Source organism: Musca autumnalis, unplaced genomic scaffold (assembly GCF_047663935.1).
Source record: "Musca autumnalis isolate F117 unplaced genomic scaffold, ASM4766393v1 scaffold_1, whole genome shotgun sequence".
In the NCBI taxonomy this organism is placed as follows: domain Eukaryota; kingdom Metazoa; phylum Arthropoda; class Insecta; order Diptera; family Muscidae; genus Musca; species Musca autumnalis.
In genome coordinates, this window is record NW_027411644.1 from 258,675,337 (window position 1) to 258,699,972 (window position 24,636).

Genomic DNA, 24,636 nt, shown 5'->3' on the forward strand with positions numbered 1-24,636 from the left:
TTGAACAACAGTTTGGTTTGTACCTTGTGCAGAAATATTTGAATTATTCATGTTGGGCAAAGATTGATTACCAATAGAGTTATTGTATTGAAGTGCTGCATTAGAAGTGCTAGCGATAGGTTGGTTTTGGGAAGTTGCACCAGGATTATTTCTATTAGCAATCCTACTAGAAGACCTATTCGGTAATTGGTTTTGATTTCTACTAGCCATTTTGGAAAATTGGAGGTGAAAAATAGGTGAAAAGAGTTTGTATGACCAATATAAGATTGCAAAAACTATGTATGTATGTGTAGAATTTTCTTATAATTAGAAATGGAATATATATTAAGTTAAATTTTTATATATGTATGTTTTTATAAATTTGTTGATGTAAAGATTATTGATAATATTGAGTTTTTTGAAATTTAATTATAAATAGTTTTATGTAATTATGTAATTGCTAAATAATAGAGCAATTGCTATATATATGTTTTTACTTTTGTTTTTAACTATTTTATATAAACTTCTACTAATTTTTACAATTTTTTTATCTTTATCTTTTCAGATTTTACCACTTTTTGGGATTATTTTCTCGATTTTCTTCTTGTTGTTTCTATTATTTTTAAGATTTTTTTTATGTTTTCTTTAATTTGGTATTTTAAATATTTATATATTTTTAATTGGTATAAATAAATGTATTTTATAAAAAATATTGCATAACAAAAAGTTTGTAATATTTGAATTATTATTGTTTATAATGAAATGGATTTCTGGGTTGAATTTTATTTGCTGGATTGCGGTTTATATATTTTTTTTAAAAGTTTGATGGAAATCTGCAGTACAATTATTAATGTTCTCTAAAATATTAACATTTTCTAATATTTCTTAGAAAAGTAAAAATTTAGGATGCAAATTGTAACGTATACTTAATCATGGTTATATTTTTAATAAACATTTAAATAATGCATCTACTTTAATTTGAGTTTTATTTTTGTTTTCTTTACCAGTTTTTTTTGGGGTTTTATGTAATAAATCAAAATACAATTTGGAAACAAAATTTTATGAATTTGTACCTTTTTAGGTCTATGAGTAACACGTTCATTGAAGTACGAATAAACATCAAGCTCTATAGCCACAGATTATGATATTTCAATGATCGTGATAAACATTTTCCTAAATTGATAACTCGCCATTTCACTATTTCAGGGTATCTGTACAGCGCGTCGTGGCATTATATGTGCCATCCGGGATACCTATACACTGATAATAGTTTAATGTAGAGTTTAGGCTATTAAAAGATCAAAGATTTAAATGAAGCTCGAAAGTTGGGCGCCATATATGTGACAGTTTCTTTTAAGCGGAGGTGGTACAGTGGTGTTGGGCTACGGCTTAGCTCGCCGGAATGGGTGTGGTTCTTTCCGCTTCCACTGCACATATAAATTTATGTACCATCAGGGTTATTTTTGTAACAGAAATTTTTAAATTTAAAAGTTAATAAACAAAGATAAGGAAACGGATGTATTTGATTTCATATCCCCTTTCACAGTTCAAATTAAAATGGATGCTGAGTAGATTTCCATCTTTCTGAGGTTTTTGGTGTTTAACCTCGATGGCTTTTTGCCCTCCCCATATGACATCTTTCAGTCATCCTTGGTATTTTCACGCCATCATCTTTGTTTGAAAATACCCCAAAATCGACTTACCACATACCAAGCAAATATTCAACCCATTATGAAGTTAGATTTCAAAACATTTTGTAATATTAACAAAAAAATTAATTTATTTTGATTATTAACATAATTTTGTTATGCTTTTGCTTTCTTTTATAACATTTTTACGAGAAAACAAGACTATTATATTTACTTTTCAGGTATTTCATATAAATATAATTTTTGTAATTTATGTGGCAATAATCAATTGGGACTTATATAATCATAGGGTACATATATTTATTAGTTACAACAATTTCTAAATTTTGTAAAAAAAAATATATGTATATAATTTTTCTATTTTTTATATAGGTTATAATGGCATGCACATTTTTTTTATGGTTTTGAATATTTCTATATTTTTTTATGTATTTTTAAAAATTGTTGTAAGTACAAGGTTTGTATAATATTTTTTTTAATATTTCATTACTTATTTCTTATTTAAATTTTCTTTTTATATATCTCTATTTTTTATGTTCTTAATTTTAGGTTTTAAAAATCTTCAGAAATTTCACACGTGGGTTCTTTTAGGTTAATTTTACGAAATGTTGTTGTAATTATACTGATTTTTATGAAATTTTCAGATTTTTTTCTTTTCAGCTATTTTTATGGTTTTTATGACACACCCTAATGTTTCCATAGCAAAAGAAACTACTTCATGCCTTAACTTATGCTATACATTCTAAACGAATTAGATCCTTTTGAAAGTAGAGGTGAAATAAACCACGTGTAGTGATGTGGCTCAAATGAAGATGGGGCTTATTAATTTTTTTTTTTGTTGATAATTTGATGTATAGATGGAGGTAATGGCAATTAAATTTTGTGGCACTTTTAACTATTCCAGATCTTAATAGAGGACACTTGTTGCTTATCTTACTTGACAGTACTCACTCATTAAGTTGTTCAATTTTGGACTTTTCTTCCATAACCAAAAATTCTTCATATGGTCCAATTTCTATGCATGTCTCTGCTCTAAGGTGGGGCTCTGAATATGTGATATCATCATCAACATGTCTTTGCCGGCATTTGGCGATTACCGCGGTGATCAAATCGTCAAATGGCCAATATTTTATTTTTCCACAATATTCTATATGGGTGAAATAATAATATGATTCAATGATATAAATTATGAATCACAATTTCACTATTTTTGTTTAAAATATGCTTACCAGAGCAATAATATGCACAACATTAATCAATACAAATCTTCTTAATTCAAATTATTTACTAATTAAGTGATACTAAAAGAAAAAAAGTTAATTTTTTTATAACAATCACTATTTTTAGGACTTATAATTTTCACCTTATAAATTATGGTTTCTAATTTTATGGCTATTCAATGTAACTTAATCGTCACTAGTACCAACTTTAAAATGAATCGAGAAATTTCAAGGTGACTTTGATTGAGGTTGAAACTCACATGTTGGTTTCTAGTGATGAGAGATCTTTTCGGTGTAATTATAGTGATATTGTGATATCGGTTTTATCGGTGTCAGCTGTCGCTAACAGTTGAGTCTTGATTAGTGAACTTGGTAGCACTTTTTAGGTTATATTCTATATCGATTCAAAAAAAAATGTTAAAAGTTAATATTGTGTTTTATATCTTTTCAGAAGATTAGCCCACGTTATTTACATTAAAAAAAATAGTTTTGTCCTTAATATTACTGGATTCTATTGTTATTCTTAGGATTTATCGACCATATTTACTTGTTGGTCATCTTAAAGCCTAAAGTGAACATAAAATTGCACGAAGAACATCTGTAGTCAATTAATAATGTGGCAATTATGACTTAAAATTCCAAATTTACTTGTTTTGATTTTTAAAATTAAAAAAAATCATATAATTATGGTTATATAATTATGGTAATGTAAACACATAGTAAATTTTAGCTCGTTATCGAGTTAAACCTTTTCTCAAGAGGCCTTAACTTTATGCAATGAAATTGGCATTTGAAACTCTAAAGATTTACTAAATCCAATTACGCATTATTAACCATTTTATATCAAGCATTTCTGTCAACAAGATTTAAACGGCACTTGCGTTAGAGTTTTTTGCCGCGTTAAACTTCCTCATGAGTATTTATTTGACGTTTGCGATCTGGAATCGGCATTTGAAATCTAGTGAATGTATAAGATCCGGCTATATGTAAACCGTATATTATTGTCATTTTATTCCGTCAATGTTGAAGGTGTTTTCGTAATAATTAACGCCATCTGTACAATATGCATCATATCATATACTGTGGTGTAGCTACGCCCAGATAAATCACAAAGGTCAAAAATCCACTGCGGAATCCCTTTGTTTACATTTCTTTATTTGGCTGAAGGCAAACAAATTTGAGACCGAAAAGTGAAAGAATATTAAAAATGATTTAACAAAGGAAATTATATTGAAACAAAAATGTGCTGGAGCATTTTTATACCACAGCCAGTGTGGCTGTTACATTGTCAAGTAGAAAATAAGTGAATGACATTTTTTCACTGTCATAAGTTTGGGAAGAACTTTTGCTATTTAGCTAAAGAAATGTTTTACACTATATGGCACTTTTAACATATAAAAAGTGAAGCTCTAAGTTCCATATGTTTTTGTAATACGGGATAGCTATGCAGGTACATCTACCATTATTATTGTACCATGCCATTTGACGTTTTAAGCCATGGCTGCAGGGTGGCATTTCTCAGTGATTTTCATACCTGGCCTATCTCTACTTTATTGTACCATGGTCTATACCATGGTTCAATTATTTAGACGTAGTTTACACTATCTATCAATGTCATATGACACGAAATAAAAACATTCCATATCTACCCACGCAGGCATGTGGAGACGTACTTTTATTACAATTTTGCTGGTGTGGACGCACAAAGTAAATAGCGTAAGGAAAATCCCCAATATTGCACATATTAGCGACTATATAATGATGTAAAATTTCATGTCATATGACATTTACATTTAGGGTGTCACCGTGGTGAAATGGTATGCACACCTGCCTTGCACGCAGAAGGTCGTGGGTTCGATTCCCGGCCAGACAACATCAAAATTTTCAATGGTGGCAAAATACCCATCAGTAATGTTGGCGACATTTCCTGAGTATTTCAGCCATGTAAAACTTCTCTCCAAGTGGTGTCGTAGACACGCCGTTCGGACTCGGCGATAAACTGTAGGTCCCATATCATAGAGCTAATATGAATCGGGGTGCACTCATTGATATGAGAGAAGTCTCCCCTGTCCCGTCTGGGATGTTTGTGGAACAATTATTATTATGACATTTACATATAGTGTAAACTACCCCTTAGGTAGAAACCTCAGCGAATTACTACAACAAATCAACTTTTTTGTAATGTTAAATGTCAAAATTTTCGCCAAATGGTCTCTTGTTGTCTCTTTTTATCGCATGTGTTTGCTTATAAAGCGAACACATTCTATCTCTTACTTACCAAATCATATGTTTTTTTGTTTTGATTTTTCATGGCGAATTCTTAGTTTTTTTGACGTTTTAGATTCGATCAGCTTGGCTGAAGCATCTACCTAATGGGTACTTTACACGATATGTATTTTACATATGGGTTGTCACTTTGCGTATACATTTTGTATATAAAAAGTGACATAAGTATTTGTACCATGGTCTATACGATTCATTAGTCTATGAGTTCACACTTTCTCCACAGTTAAGTCAGTAGTCACACGTACAAAATTTTCGCCATAGAAATTGAGTTTTTAGGAGAGAACGGAAAGAAAGGAGCGCTTCTATAGTCATTCCTACATTTTTAAATTCAATTTTTAATCCGTAACCGAGATTTGCACCTGTCTAGAAAGTCTTAAAACCCAGCTGAAGGCCGGTTATTTACAGATAATTGTTCCAGAACTGCTAGAATCTACTAATTTTTACAATTTTTGTCGGTATCATAAAGGAAAAAATTTTATCGTAGTAAAAATTAGTAGCTGATTATATTGGGCCTGTTCCAGAACTACAATAATCTAGTAATTTTTACTATTTTTTCCGATAACATAAAGAAAAAATATTATCATAATAAAATGAAGTAGCTTCTTGCAGTTTCTGGAACATAGCATATATTGGGCCTGTTCCAGAACTGCAAGAATCTACTAATTTTATGCCTGTTCCAGAACATGCAAGAAGTTACTATTTTTTACTACGATAACAAATTTTGCTTTATGTTATCGAAAAAAGTAGTAAAAATTAGTAGATTCTTGCAGTACTGGAACAGACCATTTTACTATTATTTCCAAAAACATAAAGTAGAGCAATTATGTCTGTTCCAGAACCACAAGAATCTATAAATTTTTACTACGATAAAATTTTTTGTTATCGAAGAAAATAGTAAAAATTAGTACATTCTTGCATTTCTGGAACATACTAAGTGTATTCCATAAGCTTTACAATGATATCCATATTATCATTATCCATTCAAAAATGAAGACGTTAAAAACATGGACATTTTCGAAACTTCAAATATATCTCGGGAAGTATGGACTTCCCCCAAAAGAACTTTGTATGCCTGTTCCAGAACCTTCAAGAAGCTACTATTTTACTACGATAACAATTGTTCCTTTATTATATCGAAAATAATAGCTTCGTTCCCGTACTTTTTAATGGTAAAACTCGTAAAAGAGAGAACTGCAAAAAATTTGTTGTCGCACACAAGTTTTTTGAAATAGTTCGGGAACGGAAAAATGGAAAATACGTCAAAAAACTGGAACAAATGTCAAAGTCGGCGTATCAGCCAATCAGACGCCGGCAACCATGTTACTATTTTTTACTCGCCCAAATTTGTCGTGTAAAATGTTTTTAAAGAGAGCGTCATTCAGCGCCATTTTTGTTTAAAGAGAGGTGAACATTTTACAACTTTTTTGTGTACGGGAACGATTTTTCGAGTAAAATGTGTAAAAGTCGTAAAAATTGTAAAAACTTTTTAGTTCTGGAACACACCTAATAATAAAAATCAGTATATTCTTGCAGTACTGGAACAGACCATATATTTTTTTAATCAGGGCAAAAATACATACAGTTAGGCAAGAAATGTATTGCAAAAACCAAAATTGTAGAAAATTTCATATTAATTGTTCGTTATGGCAACAAATTATGTAAAAACTATACGGTTTTTTGTGCAAATCTCTTGCTATAGGTCCTTACAACAATATTCCGTCAAAATATGCAAAGGTTATTTGCGATTTATAACAAATACGGACAAAAATAAGAATTAAGTACTACTTGGGGGTGACAATAAAAGTATTGCAAAAATTACCAAATCGATGGTTTCTTCGAGAATTACCAAAGGTGTGTTCCTTAATGAATTGTCTATCCACTTTGGACATTCATTGGAGCATTAATGAGCTTAGTTAAACCAAAAATTAAGGCTCGGTATGTTCCACTCTAAGGTTACAGGTTCCCCAATTTTTAGTAAATCTTGCTCCTTCGTTGGAGGATGTTTTTGGAGTTTTTTGTTAAATTGGACCCAAACATTTTATGAGGGTTGATATCAGGATGTTGGCCCGATGTATTTAAGAGTTTTGTGTTATTATATTACATCGGCAATTTACACAAATACCTGTAGTGGGATTCTGTAACTCGTTTTTGCTGTTATCGATAATTGTCGGTAAAATTAAAATGCTTATAATTTCGATAATTAACGAAATTTTTCGGTAAGTTAACGATGAATAAAAAGTAGTCGCTAGCCTCTACCGACACAAAGAGTGATGCCAACTTTTCTTTATGTTTTTAGTCATAATTTTGGGATTTAATTTTACCGATTTTTGTCGGTAACAGCAAAATGAGTTACAGAATCCCACTACTGGTCTTTGGAATGGTGGTAGTTGACTTTGTTTGAGCTTTCGGGATAGATTTTTCTGACTTTCAGACTATTGACTATTAAATATTTCTTAATGATGTCAGTGGGGATATTTTCCCAATCATTATTATATCCGTGAACCCAATTTCGCATACTATTTCCTTGTTAATGAATATAGTACCCAAATATTCGGTATTCCAGCTTCACCAGTAGCGGTTTAGTTTCCATATTTGATGGGATTTATTGGATTTGGCGCAATTTTTTGGACTTATTATGATAGCAGAGGACAATATCTATCCACTATATCTTTTTTATTCTTTTATCAGAAGTAAGCAAGGTAAGCAGGCAAGGCAGCTTATGTACGCAAGCCTTAAATTCTTCACAATCTGTCTTATCTGCGTACAAGCCCAGTTGTGGTAGCTGAAAGCTATTCATCGATATATTCGAGGATCAATCATTGCGCTAAATAAAGCCATTTTTCATGATTTTTTTTTTCTTTTTTATTAGATTTTTTTTCGTCTGAAAGAGCACAACTTGATCTACGTTCTGAATTTTTCTTGTTGAAAAATATTACGTAGTTTTGTGGCAATTGACTGTCCATAAAACCCTGTTTTTATTAAAGCATTTTGCGGTGCAAACTTTAACTCGAAAACTAATTAACCGATCGTCATATACAGTGAGTGTCAAAAATATTCGGTTTTCAATTTCACCAATAATAACACCTCAGTATTTTAGAAGCTCATGGCCAATATCCAAAAAACCAAATATCTCCTGAAAAATTACGGCTAAACCGCCTTAATTTTCTTGAAATTGGTCACTGAGTCCTAAATGACTTTCAGAAGATAGCAAATATGCACTTAAATTAAAAAATGTTTAAAAATAAAATTGATCGATCAAGGACTAGTTTTTGATGTCCTTGACAACCCCACACAATTAGAGTTGGGCTATCTCGTTCATAGTTCACTGTCCACGTTCAAAAACGTATGAGTAACGTCATAAAAACCACCGCGTGAAATTAAGTGTACGCGGTTTTGTCTTACAAAATACCGGAGTCCATTGAACGAGGTAGTGAGCCGGCTTGTTCAATTGAACGAAGTTGGCCTAACTCTTCACACTATAGCTCTGTTCCAGAACTAAAAAGTTTTTACAATTTTTACCACTTTGTTACATGAGCTTTGGTAGGGGGTCCTTGTCCTTATGGGCACCGGCTAGTTTGGTCGCCTCTCTGGGTGTGGTCCCAACCCATTGCCCCTACTCCTGACATGTACCAATCAAACAAAGGAAAACTACACACACTGACACTGAATTTACACCAAGATGCATCACCCCCTATATTACCCCCAACTGTGACCCATACACTGCCCACCCAACCATGATCACTACCTCCTTCTGTTCCACTTAGTGACCCCACACCCCGCCCACATCACACCACTTACCTCGCCCTTTAGTCCTCTATCGAAATATCTAACACATCATCTTTTAAAATCTTTATAAAAAATATCAAACCATATTTATTGTAGTTTTAATCCTAACATATAATTAAACAAACATACCAACATTAAACATATGAATACTATTACTAATAAATTTTCTTTTCTTCAATTTAACAAAGATAAATAGATAATAAAAATAGAAATGATAAAAAAAAGCAAATTTTCGTTGTTTTAAATATAATCCTAATTAGGAATTTTTAAAATTTTGGCGGTTATTTACCAACTCAACACAAAAAGCGAAAGGTCTGTTGACCAATAAACATGTACCCTAATGGGCCTATTTTATCGTTCCATTATACTGAACATTAACATAAAAAAATAAATCAACACTCGCAAAGCGATAATAATCGGAATCCACTATGACCGTGGTCTTAAATATCAATAATTTCAAACATTCAAACCCACCCTAATGTCCTCAACAAAGAGCTCTTTTATGAAGGAATCGATGGGGAACAAATTTTCAAAAAAAAAACTAAACTTTGGGAATGCTGAAACAAAGGTTCAAAAATTATCAAAAAAAAATAATTAAAACTAAATATAAATATTACTACGTCAATCTTAAATAAATAGAAGAAATATATTAAATAATACACTAATAATAATAACTAATGAGAAGAAAATAAAAACATAAAACAATGGATATGTCAAGGGAAATTTTCTATTCGCATGTAATCTGCTTGGTTTTTTTGGTTTTGACTCAATTGTCCTTATAGGTTGTCAATTTATTTCTTTTGGTTTGATCTCCAATGATTATTCACATCAATGTGTCTCAAGGCCAGTTTTCTTGCTCTTTGACCTCAAATTTTCATAAATCAAACAAATCTGCTTTCTAATTTCAATGATCTTGCCAGGTGCGCGTATTGGAATTTCACTCACAGTAAAATTAGAACAGCTAGCTGTGGACACTATTTCGTGTCTCGGATAAGGTATAACAGGTATAACAATTCTGTGGCGTTGAACTTGGAAATAATCTTGGCTCATAGGTGGCGCTCAGCCGATGTTTTTAATATAGGGAAATATAACTTCCTACCTTATACCAAGTGGGGTGTTGTCCGGGATGGTTTTAGTTTTACCAATGTCCACTAGATACCACTTGTACAAATTTTTGAGCCGGTAAACATGTCCATACAATTTGGCTTGCCTTTTAACTTTCGCCAGGATTCCTATTAAGTTACGGATACAGACTGCTGACCAAAGCTCTCTTCCATAAACAAAACACTACCTTTTCCTTTTAATCTTGATATGTTCACTTTATTGTTTCTTATAGATGTTATATACTTTTTCAATTATCTTTTAACTCATATAACTTCACTATTGACTGCAATTAAAAGGTTTTATGTTCAACGCCACATTAAAACTACTCACCTCTCTTTAAGGGCTACTCTCTTTTATAGACTTTTCAGTGCGCAGATGTAACTTTCCACTGATGGACATTTTGCAGACGGACACCAATACAACACCCTTTATCCTGCTCTAAATTTGCATAAAGTGTCCCTTTCTACTGCCATTTTCAAATTAGGTTTCACTCAAAAAAAAATGAGAATCTAATTTCTCCAAACTGCCATTTAAGAGAACACACTGTACCGGTAATACAGTATCCCTAATTGGCCGTATATATGGCTGGCAACCCCTATCCATGCTATCGCACCTACGTGCATGACATTCATAGCCAATTGACGTCTAACACATCTGACATTTTTCATTGTTTGTTTTTTCATTTGGTGGTATATCGTTCATTGTCGAGAAAAAAAATTGATTTTACAAAAAAATTAATTGATTTACATTTACTAACCAGATTTTCTTTTTCTTTTCAGGTATTCCACATGTGATGGAGTGCAGGAAAGTACCCAAAATCTCAGTGAACGTGTTCACTGATGGAGTTTGGACAGCTTATGTACTCCTTCACATGTGGATTTTGTTTGCTGAAAAATTCAATCCTGGCCACCATACCCAGGCATCAAGGGTGTATAGCTATACAACAACCAGCGGCACCCCAACGATTGGCATACTCCAAAAAAAGACTAAATCTTTGCCAAAACGAGTTGAATTGGTGGAATACAAAAAAAAATTGCCACCCCCAGATACCCATACACAACAACAGGCAACAAAATTTTGCCTCCCCAACAACACCTAACCATACTAACAAGGCATGGCTAACCACAAAAAAATAAAACTAAGGTTACCCACAGCAAGTGCCTAAAAAAAACAAAAAAATACTAATATTTTTACTAACTTTTAGCTCTTTCTAGCTTCCCCATCTTTACTGGCAAACACGGAAGCTAGGAATAATTTAATTTGGCCGTGGTTTTGAGACCGCCACGAAGGCAAAATGGTCTCCCCTAAGGAACCCTCCACGCAAAATTTTTTTTTGCTGTCCAGGACCGGACTTGGCTTTTAGAGGGCCTCGCAACAAAACTCCATCACTGGCAAAGGATGCCGTCAGTGATGGTGTGCGATGGGCCTACAGAATTTATGCGGCATATGGTGAAACAAACCCAACGTGGGGAATTCTCACGCCCTGAGATAAGCCGGGCATAGTAATTAGGGAAGTATTTAGATATCTTTTGTCTTAAGTTCCGACACTTGGTGACTGGTTCTTTTCCTTTTAGGTATGGGCCTTCTGAATATACGTTATCACCGACATTTTGGACATTCCTAAGAATGAGGGAGGGATTACTTCGAGCCATTGGTTCGGTAAGTCTTATATAAAGGTGTGTATAAAAAGTTAAAAAAAATAGGTGTATAATTACAAAGGGGTGTATAATCAGGTATAGGGTATAATTAGATGAGGTGTAAAATCAGATGTATAATTATTAGGAGAAGTGTATAATCAGGACATTCATGAACATTAAAAATATCAGGTACTTGGTCTATCACAGCTATCAAATCATAATATTGCACTATTAAATCGAACTTAAATACTATTAGGACAACACAAACATAAATGCTTAGTTCTAATAGTATCACAGGTTCGGTTCCATATTGCACATTAGGATTTAATATCCTTTACATGATAAACCCCAATGGGATGTCCTTTAAGATCCTCCAGTTCGTACATATTGGTCCCCACGGGCCTCACAATCCGACATTTAAGAAATTTTTTGCAAAATTTTGCATTAATATTCTTTGCAAAGTCGGATTGGACCATATTTCGCCGATATACTTCCTGACCTGGTCTATATTTCACTAATCGGGCCCTCCTGTTATATCTTTCCGAGCTCCTCTCATAAGCCTTATGGAGGTTTTCTTTTACCTTGTCCCTAATCATCTCCAGTTTTTCATGCCTTTGTAGATCTTTTAACTCATGGTCTGTCATCGAAATTAGCTTCCGCGCCAGATTATAGTCGTGGCCACTGGAAAACATGTGAAATCCGAATAGTGCAAAGAATGGCGTCATTCCTGTTGCAGAATGTACCGAATTACGTAATGCACATTCGATTTCGTTCAAATAGAGGTCCCAGTCCCTGTGGTCCTCTTCTAGGTATGTCCTTATTGCGGTGATTACAGACTGGTTCACCCGCTCAGAGGCGTTGGCCTGGGGGGAGTAGTAGGCAGTCTTTAAATGGGTAATTTTGTACGACTCGATCATATGCTGGAAAGTTTTTGACACGAATTGGGCCCCGTTGTCACTATGAATAACTTCGGGGACCCCAAATTTGTGAAATATTTCTTCTATAAGAAACTGTACAACATTTGCCGCTGTGGCTTCCTTCATGGCCTTTAAAAAGGTGAATTTAGAGAAGTGATCGACAGCAATAAAGATATATGTGTTCCCTTTTTTCGATCTGGGATACTTTCCCAGAAAATCTACATATAACTTTTGGAAGGGTCTGTCTGTAACCACTTCCCTACCGATCTCCGGCATTAAATGTTGGTTACTCGCTTTTGCTTCCTGGCATTTTTGGCAATTTTTGATATACTGCCTGACCTGGCTTGCCATCCTGGGCCAATAAAAAAACCTTTTGATCCGTTCTAGGGTTTTAGATATTCCCCCATGACACGCCGTAAGGGATGTGTGGGCCTTGTCAATAACTTCATGAGTAATCGCTGTTGGTAACCAAAGTTTCCAGCGAAATTCATCGCCTATTATGGGATCCGGAAGAGTCTTCTTATAGACCATTCCGTTGTCTACCTTGAGATCGGGCAGTCTTTGGCTATTCTCATTAACAGTTTTTATAAGATCCAGGTATTCATCGCTCTCAAACTCCGTTGTTTCAAAATCGAGGACTTCTTCCATATTCAGTTCATTTACCTGATTATCTACGGGAGCTCGAGACAACATATCGGCAACGACATTGTCCGACCCCTTCCTATGTTGGATCTCGAAATCGTAGGCCTGTAATTGGAGAGACCAGCGGGCTAATCTACCACTTAAGTCCTTTAGGGACATTAGCCACTTTAAGGAGGCGTGGTCGGTTATCACTGTGAAGGGCATCATCTCCACATAAGGCCGGAATTTTCTAATCGCCATCACCGCTGCCAAGCACTCTTTCTCGGTCACGCTATAGTTTCTTTGACACGAGTTAAGTTTTTGTGAGTAGAAGGCTATAGGGTGTTCTTCCTGATGGTCGTTTAACTGGTATAGAACGGCCCCTATGCCATACTCAGATGCGTCGCATTGTATGTAAAAGTGCTTGGTAAAGTCTGGGTGGCGTAGAACGGGAGCTGACGTTAGGGCCTTTTTAAGATTTTCAAATGCTTTTATGCCTTCTTCACTGATCTCGAACCTTTTCGACTTTTTAAGACTATCTGTTAGTGGAGCTGATATCGTTGCAAAATCCTTTATAAACCTGCGGTACCAGCCCGCGGTTCCTAGGAAGCTCCGAACTTCGCGTGGATTTCTGGGTACCTTTATGTTCCTAATTGCTTTGATCTTATCTGGGTCCGTTTTAAGTTTACCCTGGCCAATGATAAAACCTAGATACTTTAGTTCCTGAAAACAAAATTGGGATTTCTTCATCCCTATTGTTAAATTAGCCTTCTTTAAGCATATTGCCACTTCGTTTAGGAGTCGAAGATGTTCTTCAAACTCACTCGAGATAACCAAGAGGTCGTCCAGATAGATGAATACGTGTTCTTTTAAGCGCTGAGGAATGACCTTGTCCATCAGTCGGCATAAGCGCTGCGCTGCGTTACAGAGCCCGAAAGGCATTACCCTGAATTGGTATAATGGCCTCCCGGGTACTGTAAACGCAGTGCAGGCCTTGCTTTCCTCGTCAAGTTCGATTTGCCAAAAGGCATATTTCAAATCGACACTACTAATGAAATACGTTTCATCTATCCGGCTCAAAATCCCATCAATATTTTGAAGTGGGTATGCGTCTTTCACGGTTAATTTATTTAATTTGCGGGCATCGAGACAGAACCTGTTCTTCCCCGGCTTTCTAACTACAGTTGTACGATTACTCCAAGGGCTCTCGCTTTCTTCTATTACATTGAGCCGGAGCATATTATCTATTTCCCCGTAAACTATAGCTTGGACAGCCGGGGACAACGGATAATGTCGATCCTTTACCGGTTCTGCTCCTTCTACTAACTTTATTGTGTGTTTTTCTAGAGTAGTTTTACCCAAACCTTTGTCTTCAAAAGTATCAAAATTTCTAATGACCTCATTTAGTTGTTGCTGTTGTTGGGGTGACAAATTGTGGGGATTAAGTTTATATGCTTCATCTTCTAAAATATCCTTTTGCACTTTTTCTATATTAATTTCATTTACCTCCAGATCTTTGGGTACCAAATTATATGATTTCCAAAAATCTATGCCCAAATACAATTCTCGTTCAAGGTCAGGACAAAGGAAGAAATCCAAGGTTCTGATTTTATCATTATATTTTATATCTAATTTAACTTTTCCAATTATTCTATGTTGCTGGCCAGAGGCAGTTTTGACGTTGGTGAATAGAGGTTTAATAGCGACATCTATGGATTCTATAAATTCCCTACAACCTTTTCCAATGATACTAATTGAGGCCCCTGTATCTAATAGGCCCCTGATTTTTACACCTTGAACCTCTACCTCGGCAAATAAACGTGGGTCAGAATTAGTACCAAATTGCTTTACTGACTCTATGACCAATCTCATCTCATTATGCTTGTTCTTGAATTTTTGGCGCATTTTCTTGATTTTGGAATCATTTTCTTTTGGGACTTGACTATCTCCCATTATCCTTGCTCTGACTTTATCATAATTTTCTTTTCGCATTTCAAGTGGGACATAATGTCTCATATTGGGTTCATATGACCCGTTATTAGCATTAGAAATATGGTCTAATATAGATCTCTGGTTTGTAACTGGACGATATTGAACATTCTGAATAACCTTTAGGGGTTTGCAGTTGGACGTGGCCCCCCCGTCATGTCCACGCCCCTGTTCCGGTTTCCCTGTTGGCATATATCGCATTGCGGGGTTTTAATTCCAGGCTTACCGCATTTATAGCAAAATAATGCCCTGGTTGTTGCTTCGCATTCGCGGAAAGTATGGCCAGATTTTTGGCAATTCCAACAACTTATATTTAGGTTTCGTTGTCTCCCTGCTTGTAGGGCAGCAATCTCTTCAAACCCCTCTTTATTCTGGTAAGTCTCTTCTTGGTAATAACTCCCGTCAATCTCTATTTCATTCGCCTGTCTCATCGGTCGAGATGGTGGTGGAATGTAAGCTCTATTTTCTCGTCGAAGAAAATTTTTTTCAGCTTCGTTGCATTCCACACGAAGTTGTTCCACTGAAGAGACCTGTATGGGATAAACAATTCGACTTACGTTTTCCCTAATATTTCTCTTCATTATTTTTATCATGTCAAACTCTGACAGTGGTTGAACCAACTTCGCCCTCATCTGACCCATGACATGAAAATACGTATCAATTGACTCACTGGGCTGTTGTCTCCTTTGGGCCAATTCCGTTATAAGCTCCACATTGGTTTTTGAGGATTGGTATTGACTCAATAAACTATGTTTGAGTTCATCCCAATCATGGAATTTATTAGTTTTCTCAAATAGCCAATACCACGACGCAGCTCTTCCAGTAAGCATAATGTGAAAGTCGCGTATCATTTCAGTCCACGGGATATTGTATTGGCGTTGGAAGTACTCTACACGATACACGAACTCTTCGACTGAGAGTCCTGACGAGCTACCGTCGAAATGGAGTCCTAGCTTGTTGATTCTTATACCAAAATTGGGGTCAAATCGTGTCGGATTATTGTTTTGTACCGGACCATGCCTTGCCAAGTGGTTAGAAGTGGAATTGGGCTGTGGGTTTGCATCTTCCCTGTTAGAAGTTACTCCCATTGTCCCGTTGATAGGAGCTAAGGATGTGGGGTCGCTATTTAGGTTTGGAACCTGTCCTGTCAATTGGTTTGAAATTAGATTTAGTTGATGAGTCACCAGTCTGCTAGTAGAAGCTACATTTTCTGCACTATTAGTAAACATTTCTGGCCTTTCAGGTCCCTGATTACGACTTACACCATTTCCATTCCCTTCATTTATCGCCTTCGTCAAATTGATTAATGTTTTCTTTATCTCATCCATTTCTGATTTCAGATTTTGCATTTGATTCTCCAAGATCCGCTGACCTACAAAAGTTCCCTGTGCAGTGGCTTCATTTTCCTGAGGACCACCTTCTGGTGCCCCATGCAAAAAAACTGGCCCTAACGAGTTAGTAACTGGAGAGCCAACGTTGATGGTCGCTGACAAATCCCTAAATTGACCCGGGTTATTTGCGTTACCTTCTGCCATTTCCTGGTTAATATCGTCTTTCTTTTTCTTATTTTCAATTAGTAAGGATCTATTTAAATCAAATGTTTCAGGTCTATCTCTTTTTCTATTCAGATCTTTCGTTTTGGAACGCGTTGATAGATGCATCCCCAACACAACGGTTACAATTTGAACTTCCCTACTAGTAATTCAAAAAAAAACTATTTACTATTTTAATATATGTAATTATTATTCACTAAAGTTCACTTTTTCATTATTAGCGAGGACTTCTGGACGAGATGTGATATGTGCGGTTTTTCTTGGCCTTTCAAGGGGTCTCTCTGGACGGTGATGCATAAGACAACATTAAACATAATCACTAACAAAACTCATAATTTGCGATGTGACACGATGCATCGTTGTTACGAGTACATCCTTAACTATTCAACATGGACAGATACAACATATCCTAACATATTTCTAGGACGGCTATCTAACGTTTGAACAGGCTCACAAAACAAATACACTAACACTAACATTCAAATTTTTTTTTTCCCCAGAAAATGATTTGCAACTACCCCGGTGTACTTTCTCCCACGGTAGGCCAAATCCTTTCCTGTTTTGAATATAGTCATTCCCCACTTTCGCCCCAGTATTCCAATATGTTTCACTCCATACAACAGTCTGGCTCATGTCCAGACTGGCTATGAAGCGAGAACACTTTGGACACTGAAACTCGAGTAGGAGACTTTGGGCTATTTCATTTTCTTTAATGGGCTATTGCCGAGTGTTTTGGTGACATACACTCCGACATAACAACCGATTTTATATCTGGTTCACATTATTCTTGGGCGCCATATTGTTACATGAGCTTTGGTAGGGGGTCCTTGTCCTTATGGGCACCGGCTAGTTTGGTCGCCTCTCTGGGTGTGGTCCCAACCCATTGCCCCTACTCCTGACATGTACCAATCAAACAAAGGAAAACTACACACACTGACACTGAATTTACACCAAGATGCATCACCCCCTATATTACCCCCAACTGTGACCCATACACTGCCCACCCAACCATGATCACTACCTCCTTCTGTTCCACTTAGTGACCCCACACCCCGCCCACATCACACCACTTACCTCGCCCTTTAGTCCTCTATCGAAATATCTAACACATCATCTTTTAAAATCTTTATAAAAAATATCAAACCATATTTATTGTAGTTTTAATCCTAACATATAATTAAACAAACATACCAACATTAAACATATGAATACTATTACTAATAAATTTTCTTTTCTTCAATTTAACAAAGATAAATAGATAATAAAAATAGAAATGATAAAAAAAAGCAAATTTTCGTTGTTTTAAATATAATCCTAATTAGGAATTTTTAAAATTTTGGCGGTTATTTACCAACTCAACACAAAAAGCGAAAGGTCTGTTGACCAATAAACATGTACCCTAATGGGCCTATTTTATCGTTCCATTATACTGAACATTAACATAAAAAAATAAATCAACACTCGCAAAGCGATAATAATCGGAATCCACTATGACCGTGGTCTTAAATATCAATAATTTCAAACATTCAAACCCACCCTAATGTCCTCAACAAAGAGCTCTTTTATGAAGGAATCGATGGGGAACAAATTTTCAAAAAAAAAACTAAACTTTGGGAATGCTGAAACAAAGGTTCAAAAATTATCAAAAAAAAATAATTAAAACTAAATATAAATATTACTACGTCAATCTTAAATAAATAGAAGAAATATATTAAATAATACACTAATAATAATAACTAATGAGAAGAAAATAAAAACATAAAACAATGGATATGTCAAGGGAAATTTTCTATTCGCATGTAATCTGCTTGGTTTTTTTGGTTTTGACTCAATTGTCCTTATAGGTTGTCAATTTATTTCTTTTGGTTTGATCTCCAATGATTATTCACATCAATGTGTCTCAAGGCCAGTTTTCTTGCTCTTTGACCTCAAATTTTCATAAATCAAACAAATCTGCTTTCTAATTTCAATGATCTTGCCAGGTGCGCGTATTGGAATTTCACTCACAGTAAAATTAGAACAGCTAGCTGTGGACACTATTTCGTGTCTCGGATAAGGTATAACAGGTATAACAATTCTGTGGCGTTGAACTTGGAAATAATCTTGGCTCATAGGTGGCGCTCAGCCGATGTTTTTAATATAGGGAAATATAACTTCCTACCTTATACCAAGTGGGGTGTTGTCCGGGATGGTTTTAGTTTTACCAATGTCCACTAGATACCACTTGTACAAATTTTTGAGCCGGTAAACATGTCCATACAATTTGGCTTGCCTTTTAACTTTCGCCAGGATTCCTATTAAGTTACGGATACAGACTGCTGACCAAAGCTCTCTTCCATAAACAAAACACTACCTTTTCCTTTTAATCTTGATATGTTCACTTTATTGTTTCTTATAGATGTTATATACTTTTTCAATTATCTTTTAACTCATATAACTTCACTATTGACTGCAATTAAAAGGTTTTATGTTCAACGCCACATTAAAACTACTCACCTCTCTTTAAGGGCTACTCTCTTTTATAGACTTTTCAGTGCGCAGATGTAACTTTCCACTGATGGACATTTTGCAGACGGACACCAATACAACACCCTTTATCCTGCTCTAAATTTGCATAAAGTGTCCCTTTCTACTGCCATTTTCAAATTAGGTTTCACTCAAAAAAAAATGAGAATCTAATTTCTCCAAACTGCCATTTAAGAGAACACACTGTACCGGTAATACAGTATCCCTAATTGGCCGTATATATGGCTGGCAACCCCTATCCATGCTATCGCACCTACGTGCATGACATTCATAGCCAATTGACGTCTAACACATCTGACATTTTTCATTGTTTGTTTTTTCATTTGGTGGTATATCGTTCATTGTCGAGAAAAAAAATTGATTTTACAAAAAAATTAATTGATTTACATTTACTAACCAGATTTTCTTTTTCTTTTCAGGTATTCCACATGTGATGGAGTGCAGGAAAGTACCCAAAATCCCAGTGAACGTGTTCACTGATGGAGTTTGGACAGCTTATGTACTCCTTCACATGTGGATTTTGTTTGCTGAAAAATTCAATCCTGGCCACCATACCCAGGCATCAAGGGTGTATAGCTATACAACAACCAGCGGCACCCCAACGATTGGCATACTCCAAAAAAAGACTAAATCTTTGCCAAAACGAGTTGAATTGGTGGAATACAAAAAAAAATTGCCACCCCCAGATACCCATACACAACAACAGGCAACAAAATTTTGCCTCCCCAACAACACCTAACCATACTAACAAGGCATGGCTAACCACAAAAAAATAAAACTAAGGTTACCCACAGCAAGTGCCTAAAAAAAACAAAAAAATACTAATATTTTTACTAACTTTTAGCTCTTTCTAGCTTCCCCATCTTTACTGGCAAACACGGAAGCTAGGAATAATTTAATTTGGCCGTGGTTTTGAGACCGCCACGAAGGCAAAATGGTCTCCCCTAAGGAACCCTCCACGCAAAATTTTTTTTTGCTGTCCAGGACCGGACTTGGCTTTTAGAGGGCCTCGCAACAACTTTTACACATTTTGCGTTCCCGCACACAAAATTTATATGAAAATCGTTTACGACTTTTACAACTTTTACGACTTTTACCACTTTATAAAGTACGGGAACAGGCCAAATTATATGACAATCGGTTTATTAGTTTTTGGGGTAGAGTTGGCACCGTTTTCAAAAAGTAATTTCGAGTAAAAACGTTTAAAGTTTCCAAGGCCTACAGAAGGCCTACATTTGACAACAAACATAATAGATTTTACATTATTGTGATCAAGGCCTATAGAAGGTCGGTCATTCAGAGTTCTGTTAACAACTTTTGACAACAAACATAATAGACATGGTACAAATACACAGGTAGCCGCATCGGCAATTGTTGGTAACATAAGATGTCAAAATTTGACATCAATTCAATGCAATTGACACATTATGTTACCATCAGCTGGCTTGATAATGCTACCTGTATTATTGTACCATGATAATAGATTTTATATTTTTGTGATTTGAGTTTCTTTGTATTTTAAATCACAATAATGTTTTTGACAACAAACATAACAATCAGGTGGGCTTAGTGTCCAACTGTATAATTGTGATTTTAGTTTCTTTGTGTTTTAAATCACAATAATGTTTTTGACATCAAACATAATAATCAGCTGGGCTTATTGGCCGACCTTATGTAGGCCTTGAAAGTTTCTATACCGCATACAAATCCCAATGAATTTTTCCCTTATTTGAATTACAACTCAGTAATTTCACATAAAAAAATTTAAAAACTGCTGTACATTCAAGACAAATGTGTCATATAAATACGGTGGTACACGCAGAACTGTAGTGGGATTCTGTAACTCGTTTTTGCTGTTATCGATAATTGTCGGTAAAATTAAAATGCTTATAATTTCGATAATTAACGAAATTTTTCGGTAAGTTAACGATGAATAAAAAGTAGTCGCTAGCCTCTACCGACACAAACAGTGATGCCAACTTTTCTTTATGTTTTTAGTCATAATTTTGCGATTTAATTTTACCGATTTTTGTCGGTAACAGCAAAATGAGTTACAGAATCCCACTACTGGAAGGCCAAGTCTTCGATGGAGCGAACAAGTGGAAGACTAGATCGAAAAACGTGATATTTTCATGGATTGATAAAATAAAATAAGTAACTGATCCATTTAAAAATTCGAAATAAAAAGAATCTGCTAAAGTGGGTCTGGCAGTGCATCCACAGGACTCAGACCAATTATGGACGTTTGTATCTATAATTTGGAGGTAGTTTAAGACTATAAATACAACAAATAACATCAATTGTGAAGTAAGAAAAACAGATGCTTAGACTCGTTGAACTAAAATCACGACAATCTAATATCACATTTTATAAAACAATCGTGCTAATGTATGTTTTCGAACCAAAAAGAAATAAATCAATTGATTTTCCCATTCCCAAACGTTGCATTTCCAGAATGTATGCAAATAATAACACAAAAGATTTAAATTTTTCAATAAAGATTTTTATTAATTTTTTTATTGGCATTCTTTTTTGTGTGTTTTTTTTTCTTCTTCATTATTATAATTGTAAATTTTATAATTATTATAAGTTTGGTTTTTATTGTAAATTTTTTATATATAATAATATTATATGAATGACAAAAAATTCTTACAATTTTGATTAAAATACATAGAATTATGTATATAAGAATAATATACTTTGGTTTATTTTTTATGGCATTTTTAATTTTGTTTGTTTTTTATATATAACACCTTAAACATTTAATATTTTTTAATTATTTTTAATGTATAACTATGTTAAAAAAAGAACATAAAATAAAACAACTTAAAAAACCATGTAAACATAAAAAATAATTCTTATAAAAATTAACTGAATGTAAAAAAATCTCTGTATAATAAATTGTAATAAAAAAATAATACATTATTGTTGTAATTTGTGTGTGTCTGTAGAAATATCTATGTACAAAAGCTTTTTTTTGTAAAAAATAACAAAAATATTAGGGAAGTATAGAGGTTTGTATGGGTGTAGGTAGAGAGCAAGAAATGACAATAATTATAACAATATTTATTTGTAAGTTTATAGTTTAAAGTTATTTTGTGTAATAAGGCCTTAAGGAAAAAAACATAAAGGTTTTTTTGTGTTGATCCTTTGTTGTTTTTTTGTTTTGTTATCTTTGGGATAAATTATGGGTATAGTATTTAAAGAAATGTTTGGCTTAAATAATAATAACAGTTGTGTGTGTTTTTCTTTAAGTTTTCTTTTTTTAATTTTTTAAAGCGTTAAATTATGCTAAATTGAGTTTTTAAGAGTTAAAGGTTTACATCTAAATTTTTAAGTTTAAGTTTTATTTTAGTTTTTTTTTATTAATTAATTTTTGAGCATAAGTTAGTGTATTTGTTGTTGTTTATAGTACAAGAGTGTCTTTGGATTTTCTAGCTTTGTGTGTAGGTTTTTTCATATATAAACAAAATACATTTTTATTTTTTTTAACTTAAACCAAACTTAAAGTATTAAGTTCATGTTGTAAATTTAAACAATAATAAATAAATGCATTTTCATTACAAAAAATATATGTTAATATATTTATGTATTGAGTATTGTTGACGACCCATTTGGAGTTGGTGGTGAGTGTGGTAATTAATTATTTTGTTCGTTGTTTTGGAAACCTTGTTTGTTTTTGGTGGTTACTTTTTTTTTGGGGAGGGACAAATTAACTAAAATAATTTATGTGTTGCAAAAAAATTAGTTTTGATTATCGGCAACTATTGTTTCTTGATTCGTTGTAATTTTCAAAATTTGTGAAAAATAAAAAATATTGAAAATGAATATTTTTCTTAATGTGTTTCTTGTTCTGGGTTTTTAGATTTCATTATATATTTAATTTCTTGTATTTGTTGTTTGGTATATTTTTCTTATTGTCCTTTGAAATAGTTTTATTATTATTTTGCTAAATTTATTTATACTCATTTACATAAATTGTTTGTTTTTTATTTAATTAAAGTTATGCTTGTTTTTTTTTCTTTCTGTTTAAATTACAACACAACTCTTTTTTAAGATTATTATTTTTTGTTTCTGTTTTACTTAATCATACGAAAAAATCTCTATTTGCTTACCATAGAATTAAGTTTTTCTTTTAGTTTTTATTAAATAGTGTTTAAATCTATTTTATTTAAATTAATTAAATATTTTTTTAATATATAAGGCCAAATGAATAAGTTTAAGTTATTATTTTAACTGTTTTTAAGCTTAGTTTTTAATTAATTAATTTTTGTTGTTGTTTTTTTTTCATATAAATCTATCTTATGTTGAAAAAAAGGTAAGAAACTTTCATTGTGTTTGTTGTGTTTCAATAAAACCCCCCTTGTATTGTAATGAAAGTTCTTCATGGAATGATTGGTATAGGTATTTGTTTCAAAAAAAAAAAAAAATTTAAGAAAATTTTGAAAATGAAACTAATTCTAAAATATTTTAAGCCAATTTGTTTCTTTTTTAATTTACAATTACACCAAAATATATTTCTTGTAGTGGTTTTTTTTAATTATTGTTTTCTGTGAACGGTGGGTATTTGTTTTTTATTTTATTATTGTTATTGAAAATTTTGAAGAGAAATGTGATTTTTTTTAAAGTTAATAAATTCTCAACTAAATTTAAAAAATACAAAAAATGTGATTTAATTAATTTTTTTTTTAATCTTAAGTATTTTTTAACTTTACAAAAATTAGGAATACTTTTTATTCATTTTTCATATAAAAAATTGTTTAATTAAATCAAATGATTTAAAAAAATTAATTAATTAATTTTTAATAAACAAGTTTTTAATTTTTTCTTTTTTTTAATTTTTTTTTTTATTAAAAATATTTATATTTTTATTAAAAATATTTATATTTTTATTAAAAATATTTATATTTTTATTAAAAATATTTATATTTTTATTAAAAATATTTATATTTTTATTAAAAATATTTATATAGTTTATTAAAAATATTTATATTTTTTATTAAAAATATTTATATTTTTAATAAAAATATTTATTTTTTTAATTAAAAATATTTATATTTTAAGTAAAAATATTTATTTTTTTAATTAAAAATATTTAAATTTTCTTTATTAAAAAATATTTATATTTTTAAATAAAAAATATTTAAATTTTCTTTATTAAAAAATATTTATATATTTTTTAAATATGTATATATCCCTTTTTTCACTTGCAAAAAAATTTTCGATCATTAAGCTCAGCTCCAACGAGAAAATTATTAAAAAATATTTATATTTTTTATTAAAAATATTAATACTTTTTATTAAAAATATTAATATTTTTTATTAAAAATATTAATATTTTTATTAAAAAGTATTTATATAGTTTTTAA

The 24,636-nt window shown here is 32.9% G+C and overlaps 3 long non-coding RNA genes across 3 annotated transcripts; 2 read left to right on the forward strand and 1 right to left on the reverse strand.

Annotated features, from left to right (window-relative positions):
• Positions 1-962: 962 nt before the first annotated feature.
• On the reverse strand, positions 963-3,081 carry LOC141389432 (uncharacterized). The gene is made up of 3 exons (XR_012409042.1): positions 2,992-3,081; positions 2,858-2,929; positions 963-2,775 (listed from the first exon to the last, which is right to left on the reverse strand). It is a non-coding gene; the product is annotated as an uncharacterized lncRNA (long non-coding RNA).
• A 7,194-nt stretch (positions 3,082-10,275) lies between these two features.
• LOC141389433 (uncharacterized) lies at positions 10,276-18,195 on the forward strand. Its single transcript, XR_012409043.1, has 2 exons — positions 10,276-11,167; positions 11,229-18,195. It is a non-coding gene; the product is annotated as an uncharacterized lncRNA (long non-coding RNA).
• A 1,478-nt stretch (positions 18,196-19,673) lies between these two features.
• LOC141389434 (uncharacterized) lies at positions 19,674-22,837 on the forward strand. Its single transcript, XR_012409044.1, has 2 exons — positions 19,674-20,050; positions 20,112-22,837. It is a non-coding gene; the product is annotated as an uncharacterized lncRNA (long non-coding RNA).
• The last annotated feature ends 1,799 nt before the right edge of the window (positions 22,838-24,636 follow it).